Raw genomic sequence first — 24,183 nt, forward strand, 5'->3', positions numbered from 1 at the left:
AAGACAAGAACAGTGGTGGGAGAGTGAGGGGAATGGATAGAAGTAGAATGATCAAGAAATAGTGTTGTAGAGTATTTGTGTTGAAAAACTGCCAAAAAATCTATGAACAATGTTGAGATCTCCTGATGCCATTTGTCTTTTTCTTTCTACAACATTCTTCTGTGGATCATGGTTTCAATAGGGCGAAGAATATGAATAAACAGATGATCTTTGTATGATTTTCTATATATTTTTAAAGTATAAAATTCAAAAGAAGTCATTTATGTATATGTATAATCAATTAATGCTAAGGGGGAACTAAACAATGAAATTATTAAATCAAAGATTTGACTTTTAACTTACAGCCATTTAGGGTAGACAGTGATAACCTCAGTGAACGATCAATTTAACAAGATATCTATATGTACTTACATACACCTACAGTGGTGTTTGATGGAGAGGAACATGCATCAAGAGACTAGGTGCAGAAACAAAAGAAAGAAGGGAACAGAAGCTTCAGAAGAAAAATTTTGGGAGAGGCAAAGAAAAGCACATTGTGTCTGTCTACCCACAGTGCTTAACTTACCCTACCGTCATGCAGCATAACAGGAAACAAAACCAAAAACATTTAATAAAATCATTAAATATTATTAAAGCGTACTATAATATATTCAATTTTTATCTGCCTTAGATGAAATTAGTTTGAAATTCTTGACACAGATAAAGTCTCAACACAGATCAAGTAGTAGAAAACAGTTTTCTAAATCATTTGCACAAAATCTCTCATTTATTTCACTGTCAATTCATTTATTTCATGGGGCTGGAGAAAAAACGTAGAAGAAAGTTAACATAGGAGAGCAAACTAATTTAGTATGTGAACATAGTGTGTTATATATAACTAGGAAATATGTGAAGGAATGTATTGATCATCTACACCAGGTATGTTAAACATGAATTTGTAGATCTTCAGTCTTTATGTATCTGAAATATGTATATATCTTTATATATATTACAAATATTTATATATCTTAATATATATAAGATACACATCATATATATGACATATATTTGGTAAACAGCTTATATATGAGATAAATACTTGTATATATCATTAGATATATAAGATATATATAATAAACAGCTATACAGGCATCCTTTCATAAATGAAAGATTTTGAGCCAGATTTACTCATATTTAAAAATCAAAACTTTGTACAATCTTGTAAAATTCATGCATATTAAATCAAAGGAAAAAAATAGGTGAAAGCCCATGGAGACCTGAGTTTTAGCTCTGGTTTGTCTACAGTTTGGTTTCTTAATATTTTTGGGTGATTTAGAAGATGAGGATGTTGAACTATATAATCTTATGATCTAATTATATAGTTTTAATGACTAGAACGAATTTCGACTTAAAAACATCCTGATTACAAATAACCTTAACTGTAGAATTTACGTGTGTGAGTGACGTGATGTGTTGGTCAGCTTCTACATACATATACATATATACAAACACATATTTATACACAAACAAATGTGCATATTTGTTGGTGTTTACTAAAGTGAAGTCTTCAGTTCAAAACATTAAATTTGACTAAATACAGTTAGTTACATGTTTATGAAGTCATCTATTGTCTTAAGCAACTAAAGGATTCTATTATTTTGGCAACAAGAATGTGGGAATGCTTAGATATCTGTTTGTCATCTTTCATCATAGTGCTACAAGTTCTGTAAGATCATGGAGCTTTTCAAGTGAAGTAGGCAAGCAATGAGCTACATTAGTGAACATCAGCAAATAAAATGGGTCACATTTATTATATATTACCTTCATCAATGATGTTCAAAAAACATGCTTTTTTTTCCTATGAGTTCATATTCCTATGTATTTTATAGAAAATAGGTATATTGTTTTGAAATTAAGTATGAGTCATTCTCAATCTTGTCAATTTAAACTTTTTAAAGACTTGGAAAGTTGTTAGAGCATTGCCATTCTTAGAATTAGAAGGAATTCTTAATTTGCTCCTAAAGATGCAGGTTTTCTTCCATAAATATCTCTCTCTTTCTTACAGCATTAAATGCATCGTGTTTCCATTATTGTATAAAATAGAATTTGATGATTATATTTTAAGGAGGGCTGTGGTTTCAATGTGTGAGCAAAGTAATTGCTTAGGAACCCTTTTGCAGTCTTATTCAAACCAGACTATCTGAATACCATACCAGAAAAAGAAGAGGACAATTTTCAACCATTTTTAGTCACTGAATAAATAGAAAGGAAAACAAAATAGCTCAGATTACACCTTATAATTATGTCTCTCCTGCTGAGGTATCCCAAAAGGTGCAATTAAAAGATAACTATACAGAAAATAATGCCTTAATTTAGTATTTAAATAGAATTACAATGATTCTGAGTATCCAGAGAGTAGATCTGTTTCTCAGTTCGCCCTCATAGTCATCTGCCCAGTGAATGATCCCTTTTTTGAACTAAATTATCATGATTGAGAGACACCCTTCAGATAGAATGACATGGTCTCTTAGCTGCAACCAGAACTCAGAGAACCTCAAACTTTATATCAGAGACATGAGAGGACTCTTACTTTTCTTTAATCCTTTTTTTTCAGAATAAATTTCCACCTTTGGAAGTATTAGGATAAGATCTAAGTCTCAGAATACATTGAATTATGCTTGATATTTCAGTTTTTTTTTTTTCTGGTACTATGATAAACTATCAGAAATTTAGTGATTAAAAGCAACACAGGTGATTATCTTACAAGTTTATACAACAGAAGTTCCCAACAGATCTCATTGGGCTAAAGATGTTGAAGAGCTGTACTGTTTTTGGAGAATCCAAAATAAAACTGTTTTCCTTCTCTTTTCCAGCTTTCAGAGACCTTCCTCATTCCTTGGCTCGCCCCCTTCCTAGACCTTCAAAGTCAGCAATGACAGGTTGAGTCGTTCACACATGTGGCATCTTTCTCAACTTGGTATTTGCTTTTTAATCTTTTTTTATGATCTTTCCAAGGTACAGATATTTTTATACCAGTATGGTCAGATACACTGACTTTAAAAAATAATATTCATGGCTGGGTATGGTGGCTCACACCGGTAATCCCAGCACTTTGGGAGGTCAAGGTGGGAGAATTGCTTGAGGCCAGGAGTTTGAGGCCAGCAGGGGCAACATAGTAAAATGCCATCTTTACAAAAAAATTAAAAAAAAAAATAGCCAGGCATGGTGGCATGCATCTGTGGTCCCAGCTTCTCAGGGAGCTGAGGCAGGAGGATCATTTGAAACTTGGTGGTTGAGGCTGCCGTGAGCTATGATCACTGTACTGCACTCTACTCTCTAGCCTAGGTGACAGAGTGAGACCCTATCTAAAAAAATTTATACATATATTTATACATACACACATATGTATATTCATTTTTCATATATGGTTTATAATTATACATTAAATATTTTCCACTATTTTCTTCAAAGTTTGATGGCTTCATTTTACACTGATATTTTAACTAAAATACATAATCCTAAATTTTTCTGTGTATTAACGTAAGAACATGAATAATTTGTTTTTCAAATTATTTAATTTTTTGATTGATTTACTGAACAATTCAGTCTGTTCACATGAATTTGTAAGTCTTGACTTAACATGTCTTTATCAAGGTATAAACACTAGCTGAGTTTTTTTCACGGTCATGAAGGCCAAGTTTGATATTACTTGGGATAATTAACCGTACACACTTAAACTTTCTAAGAAGTAAAACATTATTGGGTATTGTTATAAATTTTGGTTAATAGTCAAAAAAGAAATAGAAAAAATTAATAAAAGTAATCCCTGAATTTTATTTTAATTCATTTTCATCAAATTAATATTTTTTAAACCAGCATTTCCCAAATTCATTTCAGCAGAATATCAGTGAAATGATATTTTTTTTTTAAAAAGTAAGTCTTTACTCAAGTAACTTTGACATTGTTGATTAATTTCATTAGGATTATTCACTGTAACTGATATTGGGGGTCTTTAAAATGCTTATGTTTTGTGAACCTCCAAGAAAATGGAATATAAAGCAATACTTTTTGCATTTGGCTACAGGATTCTTTCTCAAAAGAAGACATATATCATGAATGTTTCATACACTGTTAATAATAACATAAAACAGGCTGGGAGCGGTGGCTCATGGTTGTAATCTCAGCCCTTTGGGAGGCCGAGGTGGGTGAATCACTTGAGGCCAGGAGTTCAAGATCAGCCTAGCCAACATGGCAAAACCTTGTCTTTACTAAAAATACAAAAATTAGCCAGGCATGGTGGCACATGCCTGTAGTCCCAGCTACTTGGGAGGCTGAGGCAGGAGAATCACCTGAATATGTGAGGTGGAGGTTGCAGTGAGCTGAGATTGTGGCACACACCAGCCTGGATGACAGAAGGAGATTGTGTTGGAAGGAAGGAAGGAAGGAAGGAAGGAAGGAAGGAAGGAAGGAAGGAAGGAAGGAGGAAAGGAGGGAAGGAGGGAAGGAGGGAGGGAGGGAAGGAGGGAGGAAGGGAGGAAGAAAGGAAGGAAGGAAGGGAGGAAGGAAGGAAGGGAAAGGAAAATGTGAACCAGTTTTTAAACTATTTGTGCCTTATCTCTTGCCAAAATACGAATTATTATTCCCTACATTTCTGATATACTGAAAAATTGGGTAAAACTTAGGGCCAACAACAATGCTGTTGATGTAAAACAGGGTTAGATATCTACTTTGCATGATTCTTGATGACCTATTAGGCCTATCCTCTTGTTAGGTAGATTGCATTGTTTTCACACGGTCAACTGTATTCGTTCATTTTCATGCTACTAATAAAGACATACTAAAGACCGGGTAATTTATGCAGGAAAGAGGTTTAAAAGACTCACAGTTCAACATGGCTGGGGAGGCCTCACAATCATGGCAGACGGCAAGGAGGAGCAAGTCACGTCTTACATGGATGGCAGCAGGCAAAGAGAGAGCTTGTGCAGAAAAACTCCCTTTTATAAAACCATCAGATCTCATGAGACTTATTCACTATCATGAGAATGGCATGGGAAAGACCCGCCCTCATGATTCAATTACCTCCCACCAGGCCCCTCCCACAACACATGGGAATTGTGGGAGCTACAACTGAAAATGAGATTTGGGTGAGGACACAGCCAAACCTTATCATCAACTATCTTCATTTATAGTGTCTCATATGGGAAACACAGTTTCCCATATGTAACTTGTCCACAATAAATAAAGAAATAACCAATACACCTTTATTGCCAGACATACAGTAGGGATCCAAAAATCACAAATCCTGGTACTTACATACTGTTTCCTTTTCACTATTTCACATCTTAAGTTTTTATTTAGCTTCCTGCATACATGATACTAGGTTAGTAACTATGGGGACCAATTCTCTGTGTAGCTTTGTTAACAGTCCTATTAGAGTAGCAAAGACAGGAATTGTAAAGAACGTACTAATGTCACATGGTATAAGCCATGTTTTACTAGCATTAACCTTTATTTTCTAGGTTAGTATCTTGGCCTACTGTAGAATTATTCACCATCAAATATTTTCAAGATTGACCAGGAATTTTCCCACATGCAACAGATGCTGGGCACTGCCATCTGCTCTACCATTCCCTCTGTTGTCACTATTACTTCCTCCAGGTAATAGGGTTTTGGAGGATCCCTGCCCATTTCACTGAATTTCAACGCATTCTCTAGGCTCAAAGTCATCATGAGGCTCCACGGCTTTTTCCAGTGGGCATACCCACATTCTCCAGTCACCACTGTCAATGTCGAAGGGGCACTGCTGCTGATTCTTAGATTCCTGCCAGGTACCACCACGGATGCACTATAGCTCGCAACATATCAAATTTATCAAGTGCAATGATGGAAAATGCCACTTTTCTCCTTCTGCAATGCACTGTGATTATGATACCAAAGCATATTGTTTATATTCCAAGTTCTTATAGTGTTTTAGCAAAACATCTTCCCATTTTAACCTACTACATTTCCTCCACCCTTTTGTCTTCAACATCCTAGGCACAGACATATCCAACACCAAATTCAAATGAAAGACATCAAGCAATATGCACCGTGCTCCTGTAAGATAAAGCTTTATCATGTTCAGCACCCTTTTGTCTTAGAAGAGATCTTCTCCTTGGACGCTATGTACTGTGAGATTTAAGTAGTTGTGGACTTAACGGACTCAGCAATTTCCCAGATGTATCCACTAAATAACGTACTCAGACACATCTTAATCTCTAACTGACAATTTCTTCTCTTGACCATGAAAATGAAAAGTACCAAAACAGGCAAGCAGATCAAGGCTGAGGTCTGTTTAGAGGAAGGAGAGACAGTACCTGTTTGGAAGATTCAGTCAAGGATTCTTGGAAATGTTGTTTGCATTCTGGCTGACCTGAAAGAAGAATTATAATAAATCAGGGATAATAGAAACATCTGCTAGAGTTGAGGCAGCATCACAATACCCATCACAGAGTCAAGAAATAATAGGGCACATGTGGAAAAAAGCAAACAGTGCTATTTGCCAAGAAAATAGAGATATGTCGGCCGGGCGTGGAGGCTCACGCCTGTAATCCCAGCACTTTGGGAGGCCGAGGCAGGTGGATCACAAGGTCAGGAGATCGAGACCATCCTGGTTTCAACACAGTGAAACCCTGTCTTTACTAAAAACACAAAAAATTAGCCAGGTCTGGTGGCAGGCGCGTGTAGTCCCAGCTACTCGGGAGGCTGAGGCAGGAGAATGGCGTGAACCCGGGAGGCAGAGCTTGCAGTGAGCTGAGATCGCACCACTGCACTCCAGCCTGGCTGCAGAGAGACTTCATCTCAAAAAAAAAAAAAAAAAAAGAAGAAAAGAAAAGAAAATGGAGATAGGTCAGAAATAATGACAGTCATTTGGAAAAGGTAAGTAGTGGCCACTATACTAAGGAAGATTTTATAAATGGAATTTAACTTTGCTCCAAATGGAATGTCTCTTCTTGCCTGTCTTCCTTAAACATAGAGAACGTTATTTAATATGTTACTTCTCTTTGCCATACTGCTAGCTCTATCTTGAGGAGAAAAAAAAAAACAATAAATTCAATGTTTAGAGACCAATATTTGCTAACCGTTGATCACTTCCAAATTAGGCCACGTATTTTATTTTGTTTATAGTAAATCTGAAATACAGACACAGATTTACATCCTGTAGGACAGTCAGAAGCAAAGTGTTAGTAATTTAAATGTGATCTTTCTTACTGATCCCTTTTTGTCATTGAAATGCTGAGTGATTCTCACAGGATCACCGTAAAAATTAAAGATGAGAATATAAAATCGTATCTCCATATATTTTAGATATAGTAGATTACCTAGTTTGTCAGAAGTCATTATTATTTCCATTTCTCAGATGAGAAAACTTAGAAGCAGAGAGGTTATATATAATTTGTCCAAGGTTGCCTAGCCAGCAAGTGGTGGAAGGTTATGAATCCAGGTAATATGACTTTTTAATCTAAACTTGCATCACAGCAACATTCTGCCTCTCACAGAGGGCCAGAGCCCCTGATGGACAATATAAATCTTTTCTTTTGCTTTCTTTTCTTTACTTTTGTCTTCCAAGTATTCATTTTGATGGTATTTTGGCATATATGGGGAGAAAGTTGAGAAAGAGGTTCTGTGAAAACCTCTAAACCTCTATTTCATTCTTATTCTTTTTAATTAAAAGCAAACTCATCTTCTTTTTATGTCACACAAACAGCTTTGATGTGAAAGTCCAGTCATTTCCAGCAAATATTAGCCAATAGATATATCGTGCAGAAAGAATCAATAGTGACAACTATTGGGTGTATCCATTAAGTTACCAATCATTTCTTCTCTACACAGACATCCCAAAAGAACTCAGTACCAAAACAAGTATAATAACACTGATAGGACAGAAAGCAATCACTGTATTAACAGCTAGGTCAGTATCTAATTCCTCAAGATCAGAGCCCTGGTAAAACACTGTTGGAACATACAGCTTGCTGGAACCTAACAGAGAATATTTCCATCAGCCCAAACCCTAGTCTTGTGAATTTACTTCCTTCTATCTGGCAGCACAACCCAGAGTGGTGACTAGTCTACTTTAGGTGTGTATACAAGGAAGAGAGTACATGGCAGGAAAGTTAGTTGGTGCTATGGTCTGAATGTGTGAGTCCCCCTCCAAATCCATATATTGAAATTTAATCACTAAGGTGATGGTGTTAGAAGTGGGGCCCTTTGGGAGGTGATTAGGCCATGAAGGATTAGTGCCTTTATAGAAGAGGCTTAAGGGAGCTTGTCAATTCCTTCCCCTCCACCACGTGAGGATACACAGGCACCATCTGTAAGGACGAAGGCCCTCATGAAACACTGAATCTGCCAGCAACTTGATTTTGGACTTCCCAGCCTCCAGAATAGTGAGCAATACATTTCTATTGTTTTTAAATTACCCAGTCTAAGGTCTTTTGTTATAGTGGCCCAAATAGACTAAGAGAGTTGGCTTACTGATGTCTCCTGCAAATAACAGGAAGTATGAGAGAAGTAAACACATACATTTCAGGCTACGGTGACTCTCTGCCTATTAATACACGAGTCAATCAATGATTTGGAAAATGATCAAAGATGGAGAACATGATCGGAAGAAAACACAGAGCATATCTCATCCTTAAAAAAATAAATCAGCATTTTAAGACAGTTTAAAACAAATTCAAGCTCAACTGGCAAATATCCTAGCATGTATCATGTTTAAAATTATGGGGAAATTTTGCAAATGTATTTACTCCTTAGCTTCCAGAAAGAAAAATTCCTCAATTATGAGACCATATTCACTGAAATCATCAAATGAACTATCGCAGCAGATGGGAATAGCAGATAATATGTTTATTTGGAGTTACATTGGACTTGGTGACAAAGACATTTTACTTACTGTTTTTGAGCTTATATCTCAATTTTTTTCTATGCAATATGTTAAAGATACACATATTCTCACACAGACACATGCACACACAGACCCAGGAACTATTAAGCTGAAAGACTATATAAGAAAAATTTTGTCTCTCAAGACTAAATACTATACTTAACTCTAAGATAAATATCATTATATAAATAAGCAACAAAACAGACCCAGCGTTCATTTGTAAATTCAGAGAAAACAGCTCCAGGACAATAGGATTCATGGGTCTTTCACCATATTCACATTTTTCATATTCCTGATATACACTGTAGTTCTCCCTGAGTTGACACTTGGAAATGAGCAAAAGCTTTTACTGAGGGTTGTCTAGGAATCCCTGCAGAAATGATCTCCCTCTATATGGGGGTGCATATTTAATTGGTTTTCTATTTGTAGGCTATTTTATAATATTGTTGGTTAGAAATTAATTGTAGAGAACTGTTAGTATGTGAATATTTGTCCATAGTGATGTACATGAATTTTGATCACTGCACATACAAGTAGTTTCTGCCAAGTATAAAAGATAATCATAAACACCACACTTTATTGCCCTAAGAAATATGAACCAGTTTAGTATTAATAATATGCTTGTTTTAGCATATATATGTGTGTATGTAGATACCTATGTGCATATGTGTTCTTCAGATTCTGTTCCAAATCACTCTTTATAATCTTATATTGGTTCACTCTTTAATTCCTGAGTTGAATAAAATGGCTGATATGTTTATTTTATATTTGATTGAGATTCATTGCTTTAACTTTTCAAAAAGCATAAATTACCACATATACACACCTGTTAGCAAATATCATATTTGATTAGAATGAATGCATATTAATAATTAATGTTACTGGGAATTGGTTCAGAGTGGTCGTAATAGTTTTTGGGTTTCTTTGCCACCCATACAAGGAGAACATTTTTCTCATCTTGTTAAGAAAATGTGATAACTTTCTACCAGATACACTAAAGAGCAGGAACACGATGTGTGGCCTCATGGCTCTGTAGACTACATAACCCTGGAGATGCCACGCACACAGACTCTGACAACAGTTTACTCACTTTTTGCTGGGATTTAGAAGAAAGTGACAATAAAGACAGCTTAATAGTATGGGGAAATATAGGTTGACGTAAATTATATTATGAACCTAAAAAGTACAGGAAGCATGGGGCAGTGGCCACAGAAACACTTGCAGAAGACAAGCATTAGAATGAACAAGAAAAGCATTGTTCTTCCTAACTGCTATTACATAGGTCCTCTCAATCCTCCCATTGTCTCTTTTTTCCTCTTGGTCTTTGGTGCCTTTTTTTCAAAAACAACACAAGTCCTTATAGGCAATAATTAAAAAACAATTGCAGAACAATAAATAGGATCTATAGCCAAAAAAGGAAGTTTTACTTCTTTAACGCAGTCTTCTAAATTGATTAAAGCTGCACAAGAACTCCGAAATAATCTAAAATAATTTTGACAGGTAACTGTACTATTCATGTCAACATTAATCCATGCTAAGCGAACATCAAGGTCACCTGTCCAGAATATTTTAAATGAATTTTAGCATTCTTGAAAGAATGGCAAGATAGGCCCTTTTTATACATATTGCTATGGGATTTAGGTTAAACTCCTATATTTAACAACACTTGAGGCTTTAGACGTAAAATTATCTGAACATTATTTTATTAACATAATAACAGAATTTTGAGATCCAAAGGAGCTTAAACATTATCTTATAAATCCTCCTTTATCATGTTTGAATATTAGGAAGAAAATATTCTTTAAGTATGCCCCCACTCTTCTCAAACATTTCTGGCATGAAAAATGAAATCTTCAATAATTCCTTAGGCAATGTAGGATATCTTCAGAAATACCAAATTTTTAATCAGCTCTTCCTGTGGATGAGCAAAAACTGTCCCTGGGTACCTCCCAACAACTGGAGGAATAAAGTTGAATATAAGTGAAGTTTGAGTTCCAGAAAGAGCTAACAAAGGTGGGTAAAAGAAAAACAAAACAAAACAGTATCCTCAATTGGTAGGAGAAATGAATGTCCAGATTCAGTAATACCAGCAAATCTCAGTGAGTATAAATAAATCAAACATATACCTAGGCACATTGCAGTGAAACTGCTGAACATCAAAAACAACAATCCTAACAGCAATGAGAAAATAATTTACATTAAAACAGAGAATTAGACTGAAAACTGACTTTATGCTCTAAAATGAAAGCTAGATAGCCATGCCATAACATTTTCAAAGTACTGAGAAGCAATATCTGTCAACACAGTATTGTTACACAGTGAATATATTTAAAGCATGAAGACGAAACAAAGACATTTGTAGATAAAAAGGCTGAGTTAGTTTTCTACCAATATATAACCTGAAAAAATAACAACAAAATCCATACTGAATGAACTTTTTTAAGAAGGGAAAAAATTCATAATTACTATATTATTATGGCAGCCACAGAAATGCAACACCTTGGTCTGTCGATGTAGGGGTTAGGGGAGAGGTCATAGTTGATTATCAGCCCCCACTGCTGCCCTCTAGGTGACATTACGTTTGTTTTAAGGTCTTGCTACCCTGGGGTTGATCTTAGAATATGACCAAGTATGGCAGGTGTACCGGCACAGCCCATCAGTCTGGAGGAAACTTTTGCACAGCTGCAGAGAAGCCTCAGACTCTACCTACCAAATCCTTCTTCCTTCCCCCTCTCTGCAATACTTATTTTGTTTCATTTTTATTATTTTGTTAGAGACAGAGTCTTGCTCTGTCACCCAGGCTGGGGTGCAACGGCATGATTATAGCTGATGGCAAGCCTGAACTTCTGGGCTCAAGTGATCTTCCCCCCTCAGCCTCCTGAGTAGCTGGGACTCCAGACATGTGCCACCATGCTCAGCTAATTAAAAAGTTTTTTTTTTTTTTTGTGGAGACAGGGTCTTGCTATATTGCCCAGGCTGGTCTCAAACCCCTGGCCTCAAGCACTCCTCCCTCCTCAGCCTCCCTATGTTATTAATGTTGCCTTATTAGTATCTTTGTGAAAAACTTGTGGTCTACATTTGGTGTGTCTTAGGAGAACTACTCATTGACTTTACGGGGATGGGTGGTCTATGACGTGAGCAGGGTGCCTTGGTGGGATTTCTTAAGGGAAATCCCTTAAGAAGTCTCCTGGGATAGGTCTATTAGGGACTGGTGGCCACTATACAGGCAAAATAATTGAAAGAAAGCAAACCCCAACAATTGCTGGAGAAGCAGGGGAGGAGCTGTCTATTTCCTTCAGAGGCTGGAGTATCTGTAGGTGAAGAAAATGTGCTCCATTTCATAGGAAAGGCTTTTTCCTGTTTACTTCCATAGAAGGGAGCCCCACTGGTGTAGTCCTCAAGGCCTCTCTGAACTCTTTCAACCACTCTTCCTTTGATCAGGAAGAATGACACCAGCTGACAGGTGGTTTTAAGTAGAGACAGAGGACATGTGTTATGCAGCCCCTTTTCTTTTCTTCCCCTCGGGATCCAGTTGTTCACACCAGATCTACAAAACGGACTTTCTATTCAAAACCCTGGCATGGAAGCTGATAGCATTTTGGCATTGCCTGCAGTAGGGTGGGTATCTGCTTAATTCTAGGGTTTGTTATTGGGAAAACCTCTTGCCTGCAAATATTAGACTACCTTCTCCAAAATCAGCTTTATTAGCAGGTAAGCAGATACTTTGGTCTCCACCTGCCTTTCTGTTTTTGTCTTATTTCTTAATGGGTTCAAAGCTGAAATGAAGAGATGAATAGTACTGTATTAGTAGAGCCATCTTGAATCTGTTAATACCCAGCACAATGCTGGTACAGAGCAGATAATGAAATGAAATGAACATACAAGTTCAAACATACAAGCCACTCCTACGTAGGTTGATACTTGCATAAAATGCATTGAAGAGTTTTACAACTTCGAATAGGAAAGATTTAATCTACATAAACAGGATTTTTTTCAAGCAGATTATTTCATTATTTTTCTTTTCTCCAAATATTCACAGGAAAAGGGAGGATTTTGTCAGTTGCCACTCTTTGAAATTGTCATTTAGCTAAGCGCCTTGGAAAGACGCTATGCTCATTTCCCCCCAAAAAACTTTGACTTTTACAGTAAAATAAAATAAGCAATAAAATACATTTTCCTAATTAGGTGATATCTGCTATAAAAAAGACAACCATAAAAGCGTAATATGGTGCACTCTGGAAGACCTTGCCAGTGACGTGTCTACTGCAAGACTGCTGATATCAGTGATCTGGATAATCAAACAGGCTTGGACGTGTTAAAAAAAATGCACAGAATCTTCCTTTCTTTCATTCCAGTCTGCACATTTTCTTCAGTGCTATTTTATAATCACATTCTCACCAACATTCACACCATGGAGCGTGTTCTTAAAGCATCTGTGGGTTTTAAATCTATGCACTGATTTATAACACACAACTTCCTTTGTGGAACTCTGACTTGAAGATGCATTTACCAGCCTCTCATGTCACCAGCACAGCCTTGACGGTGCTCCCTGCCCTTCTTCACTTCCACATTGCTGGCATCTGATTGAGTCCACCCTCTTTGGTTATGAATAAACTCTGCTTTTCTCTTTAGAGAGACTTCATCTCCTTTCTGTATTCCCTTTACATTTCATCCCCTCTGCAAATTGTTGTTTTTCCCAGTAAGAAAAGAAAACCTGACTTGCAAGTGGAGCTTGGCATTTACTACTCCAGTTTGATGACTCTCTTGCAAAAATGGGTTTTGCTTAGTTCAAACCAATCCTGTGTCTACAGCTAGATAAAACAGCCTGTCTTCAAATCCCATGATTTCTAAGACTTCTAAGGCACTAACATGATCACGTAGAGGGTTTATCTTATGCAATTAGAATATTATGAAATATATTACTTGTAACATATAGTAAATTAATAGTTTTAAATACAGAAGGCAATTTTGATTGAGTTGGGAGATTGGGAATGGGGACCGGGTATCCCTCACATGGATCACTGAGTTCACACAAGCTCAACATCGTCCATGGAGACTTCTTATAGTTGATGCAATCTCATGTCCAATAATCAAATAAAAGCTAAAGTATATCTAGGCAGCGGTGGTTTCTCAATTTTTAACTAGACGTCCAGTGTTTTAAAGACTTTGCTCCAGTTGTAAACGTGAGCATTGGGAAAATCTTGATTGGAGACAAATATGTCTAGTAAACAGTAAAAGTTTTGTGTAAAGGATCTATTAAGGTGAAATGTGGAAAAAATTTGTAATTATGCATGTGATTGTACAAATTCTCACTCGTGGGGAGTAATAAAGTTAGACATCAATAAGTCATCCAGACCAACTCCATTTTGTAGATTAGACAATTGACAATGAAAGAGGATAAATATCCAGGAGGCACACATTTAGAAAATTCACAGGCATGAAATAAGAACCGCATCTCTTGCCTCTCTGAGCAGGAAATTTTATCATACACTTTTCTGATTTTTTCCCTAACTACTTAAAATAGGAAAACAAATACATTTATATTAATGGAGCTAGTTGTATCTCATTTAATTCTTAAAATAATCAACCCCCGCCCCCGCCCCCGCCCCCCGTCTTTTTGATCCATTTAGGGGGAATGAGAGTTGTTTTTGGTTACACTTCAGCGATGGCTACTGAAGAATATCCAGAGGCACGAGGGTCAGGTACTGAAGTTTTAGGAAGTGTCTTAGCACTCTGCCTCACAGGTTCAAGTGATTCTCCTGCCTTAGCCTCCCGAGTAGCTGGAATCACAGGCCCCCGCCACCACACCCTGCTGATTTGTGTATTTTTAATAAAGACTGGGTTTCACCATGTTGGCCAGGCTGTTCTCAAACTACTGACCTCAGGTGATCCATCCGCCTCGACCTCTCAAAGTGCTGGGATTACAGGCATGAGCCACCATGCCTAGTCTGATTCCCATTTTATAAATTAGAAACCCTGGCTCCAGTTTAAACAAATAGGCCAATGTTAAATGTTCTTAAGTACTCCATATCTGTACCACCTAGCCTTCTTCAGAAAGGAATCAACGTCATTATAGGACTAAGAAATATGTGGAATTTTAACAGTTCACTAAAATAATATTCTCACGTTGTTGTCATCACCCAAAGCAGAACCTGGGTTTACTTGCAATTTGGCAGATACGCCAATTGCAAAGACGACTTTGAGAACTGAAAGCAATTATGCCATTAACAAAAATTCTCCTGGCTGGATTCAGTGCCTCATGCCTGCAATCCCAGCACTTTGGGAGGCTGAGGTGGGTGGATGACCTGAGGTCACGAGTTCAAGACCAGCCTGACCAACATGGAGGAACCCCATCTCTACTAAAAATACAAAGAATTAGCCGGGTGTGGTGGCACATGCCTGTAATTCCAGCTACTTAGGAGGCTGAGGCAGGAGAATTGCCTGAACCCAGGAGGTGGAGGTTGCCATGAGCTGAGACTACACCATTGCACCCCAGCCTGGGCAACAAGAGTGAAACTCCATCTCAAAAAAAGAAAAGAAAAGAAAAAATCCTCCTTTTTCTAACTTTTAAAAGTATGAGTTCAAGAAAAACGTATTGATTAATCTTACTATTTTATAAATGCTTTTTATTAATTATATTGAAAATTGGTTTACTTATGACATTAATCTTAATTCAGGTTTAAAATTTTAATTATGCTTTTCAATCACTGAATAGAATAAAAAATTTTTAAATCACCCTTGTTCCCATTGCCTCTACACACATATAATCATGCATATTTATTTTTGTATCCAGATTTTTATTTCATATTATCAGCAACATTTTTCTTGTGTTATACGGTATTCACAACTGCTCTTTTAAATGTCTTCATGTGCCATCATCACTACTTACATTTAGGTTGTTTTTAGCTTTTTATTATTGTAAAAATGCTATAGAAATCTTTGGGTGGGCTGGCTGCAGTGGCTCATGCCTGAAATCCGAGCACTTTGGGAGGCCAAGGTAGGAGGATTCCTTGAAGCCAGGAGTTTAAGCCCAGGCTGGGAAACATAGCAAGACCCTTTCTATACAAAAAATAATAAATTGGCCAGGCACAGTAGTGCACGCCTGTGGCCCTAGCTACTCAGAAGGATGAGGGAGGATAGTTTGAGCCCAGGAGTTTGAGGCTACAGTAAGCTATACCATGCTACTGTACTCTAGCCTGGAGCAAGACTCTGTTGCTTAAAAAACAAAAAAAGAAAAGAAAAAAGAAATCTTTGGATATATAACACGTTATCTCATTTCAATTATTTCCTGCATTAGTCTATTCTTGCATTGCTGTAAAGAAATACCCGAGAGTGGGTAAGAAAACAGGTTTAATTGACTCATGATTCTGCAGGCTGTACCAGAAGCATAGCGGCATCTGCTTCTGGAGAGGCAGAAGGCAAAGCAGGAGTAGGCACATCACATGGCAAGAACAGAGCAAGAGAGAGAGCAAAGGTGCTGCACACTTTCAAACAACCAGATCTTGTGAGAATTCACTTACTATCACGAGGACAGCACCAAGAGGCAGTGCTAAGTCACTGATGAGAAATCTGCCCCCATGATCAAATCACCTCCCACCAGGCTCCACCTCCAATACTGGGGATTACAAATCAACATGAGTATTGGGTGGGGTCACATATTCAAATTATATTATTTTTTCAGCATGAGTGGCCTGAAGAGGGATGACATGTGTTAACATTTTTTTTCTCTTCACCTTTGCCAACATTAGGGAATACCCCAAAAATGAATGAATGAATGAATTTGTCCAAAATGAACCCACTTGGCAATTTTTGTTCTTGGTTTATAAGTGTTAAAATATGCCCTTATATTTACTGTTACATTCTATTCATCTTCTGTCCATTTTCTGATCATTTTTTTCTTTTATCTATTTTTTAACTTACTTTCTTTTATATATTTTTTACTTACTATGTTTCCAGCTCTCCACGGAGACCTTTCTGTAGAATATGATAAATGTATTCACCCTTGTATTGTCTACAGAGGTATTTTCCATGCTGTTCTCTTTTATATGCAAAAGTTTTAAGGGATTTTTTTTTCAGAGCTGTTTTTCAGGCCAACATTCAAAGATTAGATCAATACTGAAGTTCATTTTCTGATTTTCTTTGACTGTTTTGCAAGTTTCCCTTTCAAATTAAATGTTGTTTTGATCTCAAGAAAAGTATGTCTCAATTCTCTTTCCCGCAGTTTGTAAGTACTGCAGGCCAATTTGCAAAGGAACCAATTTGTTCACACACACCATAAAGCATACTAGGCCAGCAACATGGTAGGTACCACATCAAAATCTGTTTTGCTATCTCAATATAATTTCGGTTCAGTTCATTCTTTCTGGAATGTGTTAACATTTTTTTCCCCAGTAAATAAATGAACAGAGATCAAAAAACCCTGTTCTTTGAGTCCCAGATGGAAAATGGTTGAAGTTCAGATTAAATGTTTCTACCAGCAGTATGCCCAGCAGGTGAGATAAACCAGACCATGAAAGAGATGGTAGACAGAAAAAATAGAAATTGCAAAGCTTACAAAAATCAATAGTGCGTTATAGTCTGTGTGAGAAGCAGCAGAAACTACTTTTAGGTGAACTATTGGAAATCTGTGTCTGAGAACAAATTAGTCTCACTTTCAAGAGCTAAATGACTCTGAGGTATTCATCTAATACTTCTTTATTTAGGCTAGGCCTATGATAGCAAAGTTGAACGGAGAATTAAGGTTTGTCCTACCATGCATCCATTATCCACTATACCTTGTCTGAAAGACCTTTCCTAGACTTTTAGGCAATCCATTTTTTCCCTTCCTTCCAAAACACAGCTCAATACAGAAGTACTTTAAGAAGGTTTTCCTTCCAAAACACAGCTCAATACAGAAGTACTTTAGGAAGCTTTTCCTATTTAAACACATTCAACTATAGTAATTTCTTGACTTGATGGAAGCTTTTCCTATTTAAACACATTCAACTATAGTAATTTCTTGACTTGATGGCCCTGTTCTCATTCATCAATACATATGGTTTTTATTTGTTATTGGCTATTATTATAATTTTCTCTGAATACAGTAGAAAGAAGATAATCATTATTAAGTGACTAATTAATTATATTAAAGAATCAGGTCAAAAAAGACATTCTCATAAAATGGCCAGATAGTGTTTTGGATTGAATTGTTGAGTTCACAGTTTCAATTCTCCTATTTATTTTTCTATACCTTTGCAACTATGGATTTTTGTCTTAGATAAGTGCATCGGGAGAAAAAAGAGAATTTGTTAGGAGGAGTACCGTTAATTTAAGCTTACTAAACTTGTTCTTTAAAATATATTGTTTATAGTTTGAGGAGATAACTGAAAGCAAACATAAAACTTTGAAATTTAGCAATATTTAATGATGTACAATTTGATTTTCTTTTCATTTTAGATAAAAACCTAGTGACAAACCACTGAAACTGCATTGCAAATCACTGAAATAATATTTCTTTAGATTATATTACCATTCAGAGTTGGTCAAGTGTAAGCATATAAACTTTGCTTCTAATTTTTTCTGGAATATTTAATATTATTTTCTACTCAGGAGAAAACTGTGACACAAAAGAAACAAACAAATACTCTACCATTAGTGTTGTTAAATATGAATCGCTCCTTTTTCCAGATCCTTTTTACAAAGTTTTCTTAGATGGTTTATAAGAAAGGGCTTAATTATGTTACTATTGTATTACTATTGTTACTGTCATCTTTTTGCTCCCAGTATGTCCAGCAAAATGCTGTAATAATGCAGTAGACACAGAAAGTCAGAAGCAAAAAAGAGGGAGACATAGATATCATAATAATATTCAATATTATTTTAAATTTGTCTCTGAGTTTCCTCAAAATTATGACAAAAAGGGAAACCTGATATGTTATAGAAGTCTTAATTTTGCAAGAGGAAAAGCAAACCAAATCCTTAAGGAAATACAAAACTTCACCAGATTTTATTCACCAGAATAAAATTATTTTTAAAAGTTATCTTCTACCTGGTGAAAAGAAAGTATTTTAAAACTTTATGATTGGTCTTCATTATCTTCCTTTAACACAGGAAAGTAAAATATTTCAGCACATACACACACACACACACACACATTACATTATATCAAGTCTTCCCACATGAAATAGTTTTATATCTACCAATGATAGTAAAATAGTCATATATATATATATATAATCAATGAGTTTATACATATATATGTATAATTTTTCCCACACTAACATTTAGGTGTGTTAGCCTCTATAAAAGGTAGTAGGAGTTTCCTGAAGTAACTTGTGAGCTATTCTTCAGTGATTTTGTATAGGTGTTTAGGGCTTTCTTTCTTTTTCCTTTTTTTTTTTTTCTTGAGTGGATTCAGAAACACAGGTCATGGGTGGCCTATGCTCAGGTTCTCCAAGATTCCAATGCTTACTAAAAAGAATTTCCTGGTGACTGTAGCTTTGGAAAGCTCACTTTCCCTTGAATCTTTTTTCGGACCAGAAAAGATTGCTTCTAGGAATCTGATCTCCTATTTTATTAAAACAAGCATCATGAAGTTCTGCCACTGGTTTGCAGAGAACATCTATGATGGTTTAGCTGCCATGCTTCAAATAATGTCTGCCAGTGAATTCATCATGTTATCTGATAGTGGGCTCTGCTTTAGAAAAAAGAAACAGTTTTCAAAAAATATATAAGCATTCTCTCAGTTTATACTGAAAACAGTCAATGTCACTTTGTAAATATGTTTTACCTTTTTCTTACTTTTTCTTAGCTCTTTAATTGTTCTTTTTTTAGTAGACCAAATGCATTGATTTTTTTCCTTAAATGTGAAAGAGCATCATCATTATAATTTTCTATGTGAACATTTGTAATTATGAAATAGTTATTTTTCATAGCATTTCTTATAGCTATACAATTTAGAAAAAACCCAAATGCTCAACAATTATGGAGTATTGGTAAAATAAATTAAGGAACATACATATAATGGAGTGCTATGGGTTTATTAACAGTCATTTACATAAGAATATCTAACAGCTTGATGTTTAATCATAAAAAGGGGAAAACATTTTGTAATACCTGATGTGATGCCATTTGTGCATGTGTGTGTATGTCAAAGAATGTATTTTTTTAAAAGACCAAAATTAGATTTATCAAAATGTTTATGTGTGTGGTTGGTTACATTTTGATTAATAGTTACTTTATGCATTATGCATCTCTGCAGATAATTAATAAATATATCTTCTACCTATAATAAGAGGTGTTTTATAACTTTAAGAAGCACATTGACTTTGGAAAATGTTAGAATAGCTACGCATGGGTGCTATGTAAAAGAGAAAAACTACTTGGTTTAAGAAAATGAGAGACATTTGTTTGCTTGCAGGAGTGAGGAGGAAGGGTGTGAAAGGAATGGAGTTGGGGTGAGAGGAAGAGAGGGAGTGAGTCCCGGTAATCTGACAAGACAGTATGCACTGCAGCATGAAACTGCCTGTGACCCCTCCCAACTTTGAGCAAGTTATCAAGTCGGTAAAATCCTTGGTGAGTAAATGAGTCCATTTGGCACTGCTGTAAAGCATACCCGAGGTTGGGTATATAAAGAGGCTAGCTTGGCTCACAGTTCTGCAGGCGGTAAAAGCATGGCCCCAGCATCTGTTGGCTTCTGGTGAATATTCACAGTGGAAGGGAAAGAGGGAACAAGTGTAGCACATGGCAAGAGAGGGAGCAAGTAAGAAAGAGAAAGAGAGGGAAGGGAGGCATCTGACTCCTTTTAACAAACTAGATTTCATGGTAACCAATAGAACAAGAGATCATCATTACCAAAAGGATGACACCAAGATATTCATGGAGGATCCATCTCCATGACCCTAACACCACTAGGCCCCACCTCTACCAGGCCCCACCTCTCACATTTCAACATGAGGTTTGGAAGGGACAAACATCCAAACCATATCAGTGAGTTTATACTTACGTCGAAACTGGTGAAGAGGTTAATGTCTTGTATCTGGACTGCTGGGGGGTGAAACTGAAGGAACCTGTGAGGGTTCAGGAGACGAGAGCCAAAGAAAACCACAAGAATGCAAGGATTAGTCAGAATCCTAGGGGATATTAGACTCTTTGACATTAAAGAGTTATTGGATGAAGCCAGTGTCCTCTCTCAGGAGGCACGAACTGAAAGTACACTTCCCTGCCTTGTATTACATGAAATCTGCACACTAGCCCAGTAGAAGTGCAATGTCAATCTGACTTGAAAACTGTTGGCTATATGCACTTAAGGAAATAGAAAATAGCCCTCCGTGGGTCATTATGGTTCTGGGAATACGACTTAAAAATAAAAGCTATCTGGTAATGGACACAGCTTTTGGGACAGCTTATTATACATAAAGACCAATATTATACAAGTTTCCAAGAGTGACAAAATTTATGAAGTTTCTCAATGAACAAACAGGCAAAACAGAAGTACCATGCATCAAGAAATACATAATTATGTCTTTTGAAAATGCATTTTTTACGGGTGAACTAAAAGAGGTCTATGGTTGATGTATAAGATTCCCAAATGTTTCCTGCTCCACTTTAAAAATAAGATGCAATCCCCTGGAAAGTGGATAGCTATCATAGTTCTGTTTAATCAGCATCCTTTACAGCACGTATCTGTAAGAAACCAGAGACATTCCCAAGAGGTACTGGTCTGAAGGTTGCAGAGAAAGATTGTGAGTTGGGAAGAATATAGCACTAAAGTGTTACAGGATTGTCAGGCCTCCAAGGTGGACAAGGAAAACATGGCTGGTAGAATCTTTTTTAAAGACTATCCTTAAGAGTTACGTGTGGTCACAAATCTAGCTATTTCTAAGCAGAATGTCTGGCCATGCTCCCACTGTTAAAAATAATACAGATAACCTTAGGGATTTGGATATTCACATTCTAACTACAGTCTTTTTACAGGTAGGAGAAAAGATCCCTGCATATTGATTGCTAAATTAAACTTCTATAGTGAGCTACATATGGACTCAATATTAGTGAAGCTACCTTAGAAGGGAAGCAACATTAACTTCTATCCAGGGAAAGAGTCAGAGTAGAATTGAGACTGTAGACTTCAAACTTGGAAGCTGGATGTGATGGGTATATCCAACATCTTGAAATTAAATACACAACAAGCAAGGCCCCAGGTGGTGGAGGAGGTCAGGAGGCCTCTACTTCCAGCAGAACAAACCCCTAGAGTTAGCCCCATGACCTGGGCTGAGATTATGCCTATCAACTTGCCTGTTCCATGGAGAGTATTGTGAAAAAGAGGATCTTAAGGAACGATGGGCATACACATCCTGGTATCTAACTGGTTACAGTCTGTATGGGACAGTTGCAGGGGAAAGCACAATATTTTCAGGGGCTCTGGTGATAGAGAGAATGGGATTCCCGTGGTAAGTGCTCTCTGGATAACAAGGTTGGAAACTGGGAGGTGGGATCAGAGAGAGGTAACTTGGTTGGCCCCTTGATCAGGAGGCTATTTTCCTCACAGAGGTGGATTGGACACAAAAGCTTTGGGCCTTGTTTTGTGAACGGTGATGGTGTGTCGAAAGACTGAATGGGAAATAATTTTACCATTTATGTTCTTAAATCATAAATCTCAGAGCTCTTTTGTTTGAATCAAATACATAAATATGTCTGTACATTTCTCAGCCGCGCTTTTTGGCCCAGAAGACTCTTGTGCTGTTGCATTAGGTTCTGGGGAAGCTGCTTGCTGGTCTTGAATGCAGAAGAGGACTGCATCGGGTAATTAATATCCCCGCAAAGGAAGGGAGTAGACAACAGGGAAACTTCTGGAAACAGTCACCTTCTGGGAGACCAGAGAAGAGTTTACCCAACTCCACACTAGAAAGAGAAGAGAGAGTCCGGACTGACTGTGTGGGCCTGTTTGTCACTCTGCTTCCTTTCTTTTACTCATGTAGGTTCAAGGAGAGAATTAATAAAATAAATTTGCAAGGAGCTATAACTGTTTTGCTCATGGGAGAATGTAATGAGGGAGAAAATTGAGTTCTCAAAGCTGACAGGAAAAGCTTCTTAGGGATCAAGCTGCCTTTGTTTGGAAAATGACTTGATTAGACCACTTGGGAAAATGGGTGTCTGGGGGGCACAGACATGACCTGGATATTAGGATGTCAGAGATCAGAGAACCCAGGGGAGCAGCACAAAGAAAAGAATACCCTACTGTCATGTGACTTCCCAGCCTCTACCCCAAATATGATGTAAAGTTATTAAGTGTGATGGCTAATATTGAGGATCAACTTGATTAGATGGAAGGATGCAAAGCATTGTTCCTGGGTGTGTCTGCAAGAGTGCTGCCAAAGGAGATTAACATTTGAGTCAGTGGACTGGGAGAGGCAGACCCACCCTCGATCTGGGTGGCCACCATCTAATCAGCTGCTAGCGTGGCTAGGATAAAAGCAGGCAAAGGAATGTGGAAAGACCAGGCTTGCTGAGTCTTCCAGCCTCCATCTTTCTCCCGTGCTGGAGGCTTCCTGCCCTTGAGCATCAGACTCCAAGTTCTTCAGCTTTTGGACTCTTGGACTGACTTACACCAGTGGTTTGCCAGGCCGCTCGGGCCTTTGGCCACAGACTGAAGGCTGCACTGTTGGCTTCCCTACTTTTGAGGTTTTGGGACTTGGACTGATCCACCACTGCCTTCCTTGCTCCTCAGCTTTCAGACTGCCTATTGCAGGACTTTAACTTGTGATCATGGGAGTCAATTCTCCTTAATAAATGCCCTTTTATATATACACGTATCCTAATAGTTCTGTTCCTTTAGATAACCCTAATACGTTAAGTTTACAAAATGTTTGGTTTAGAGGTGTGTGGTATGTGTGGGCATACATATGTGTACTGATCAATAGGAAAAGCTTTGCACGACACAGCATAAGATAAAGCAGAAAGCATATACACTCTATCAAAAGCAAGACAGAAATTGAGGGAAACCACAGAAATATAAACTTTTATAAACTAGCAGTTATTTTTTGTGTGTGAGTACAGGGCTTAAGGCATTACCATATTGTGAAATTGGAGATTTGAGGCAATTCCAAATTTAATACACTAAGAAAATTCCATATTACATTTAGACTAAACCTAAGCAGCAAGTATATATTTTAGAAAAACTTATGGAAAAATATTTTTTAAAATCTTATCGCACTTACAATAAGAAGCTCATTTTCTAGAAAAAAATCTATTGGTTCATTTATTTATTCAACATATATTTATTGAGCATCTATTAAGTGCCA

The sequence above is a fragment of the Macaca mulatta genome, chromosome 8, assembly GCF_049350105.2.
Source record: "Macaca mulatta isolate MMU2019108-1 chromosome 8, T2T-MMU8v2.0, whole genome shotgun sequence".
In the NCBI taxonomy this organism is placed as follows: Eukaryota; Metazoa; Chordata; class Mammalia; order Primates; family Cercopithecidae; genus Macaca; species Macaca mulatta.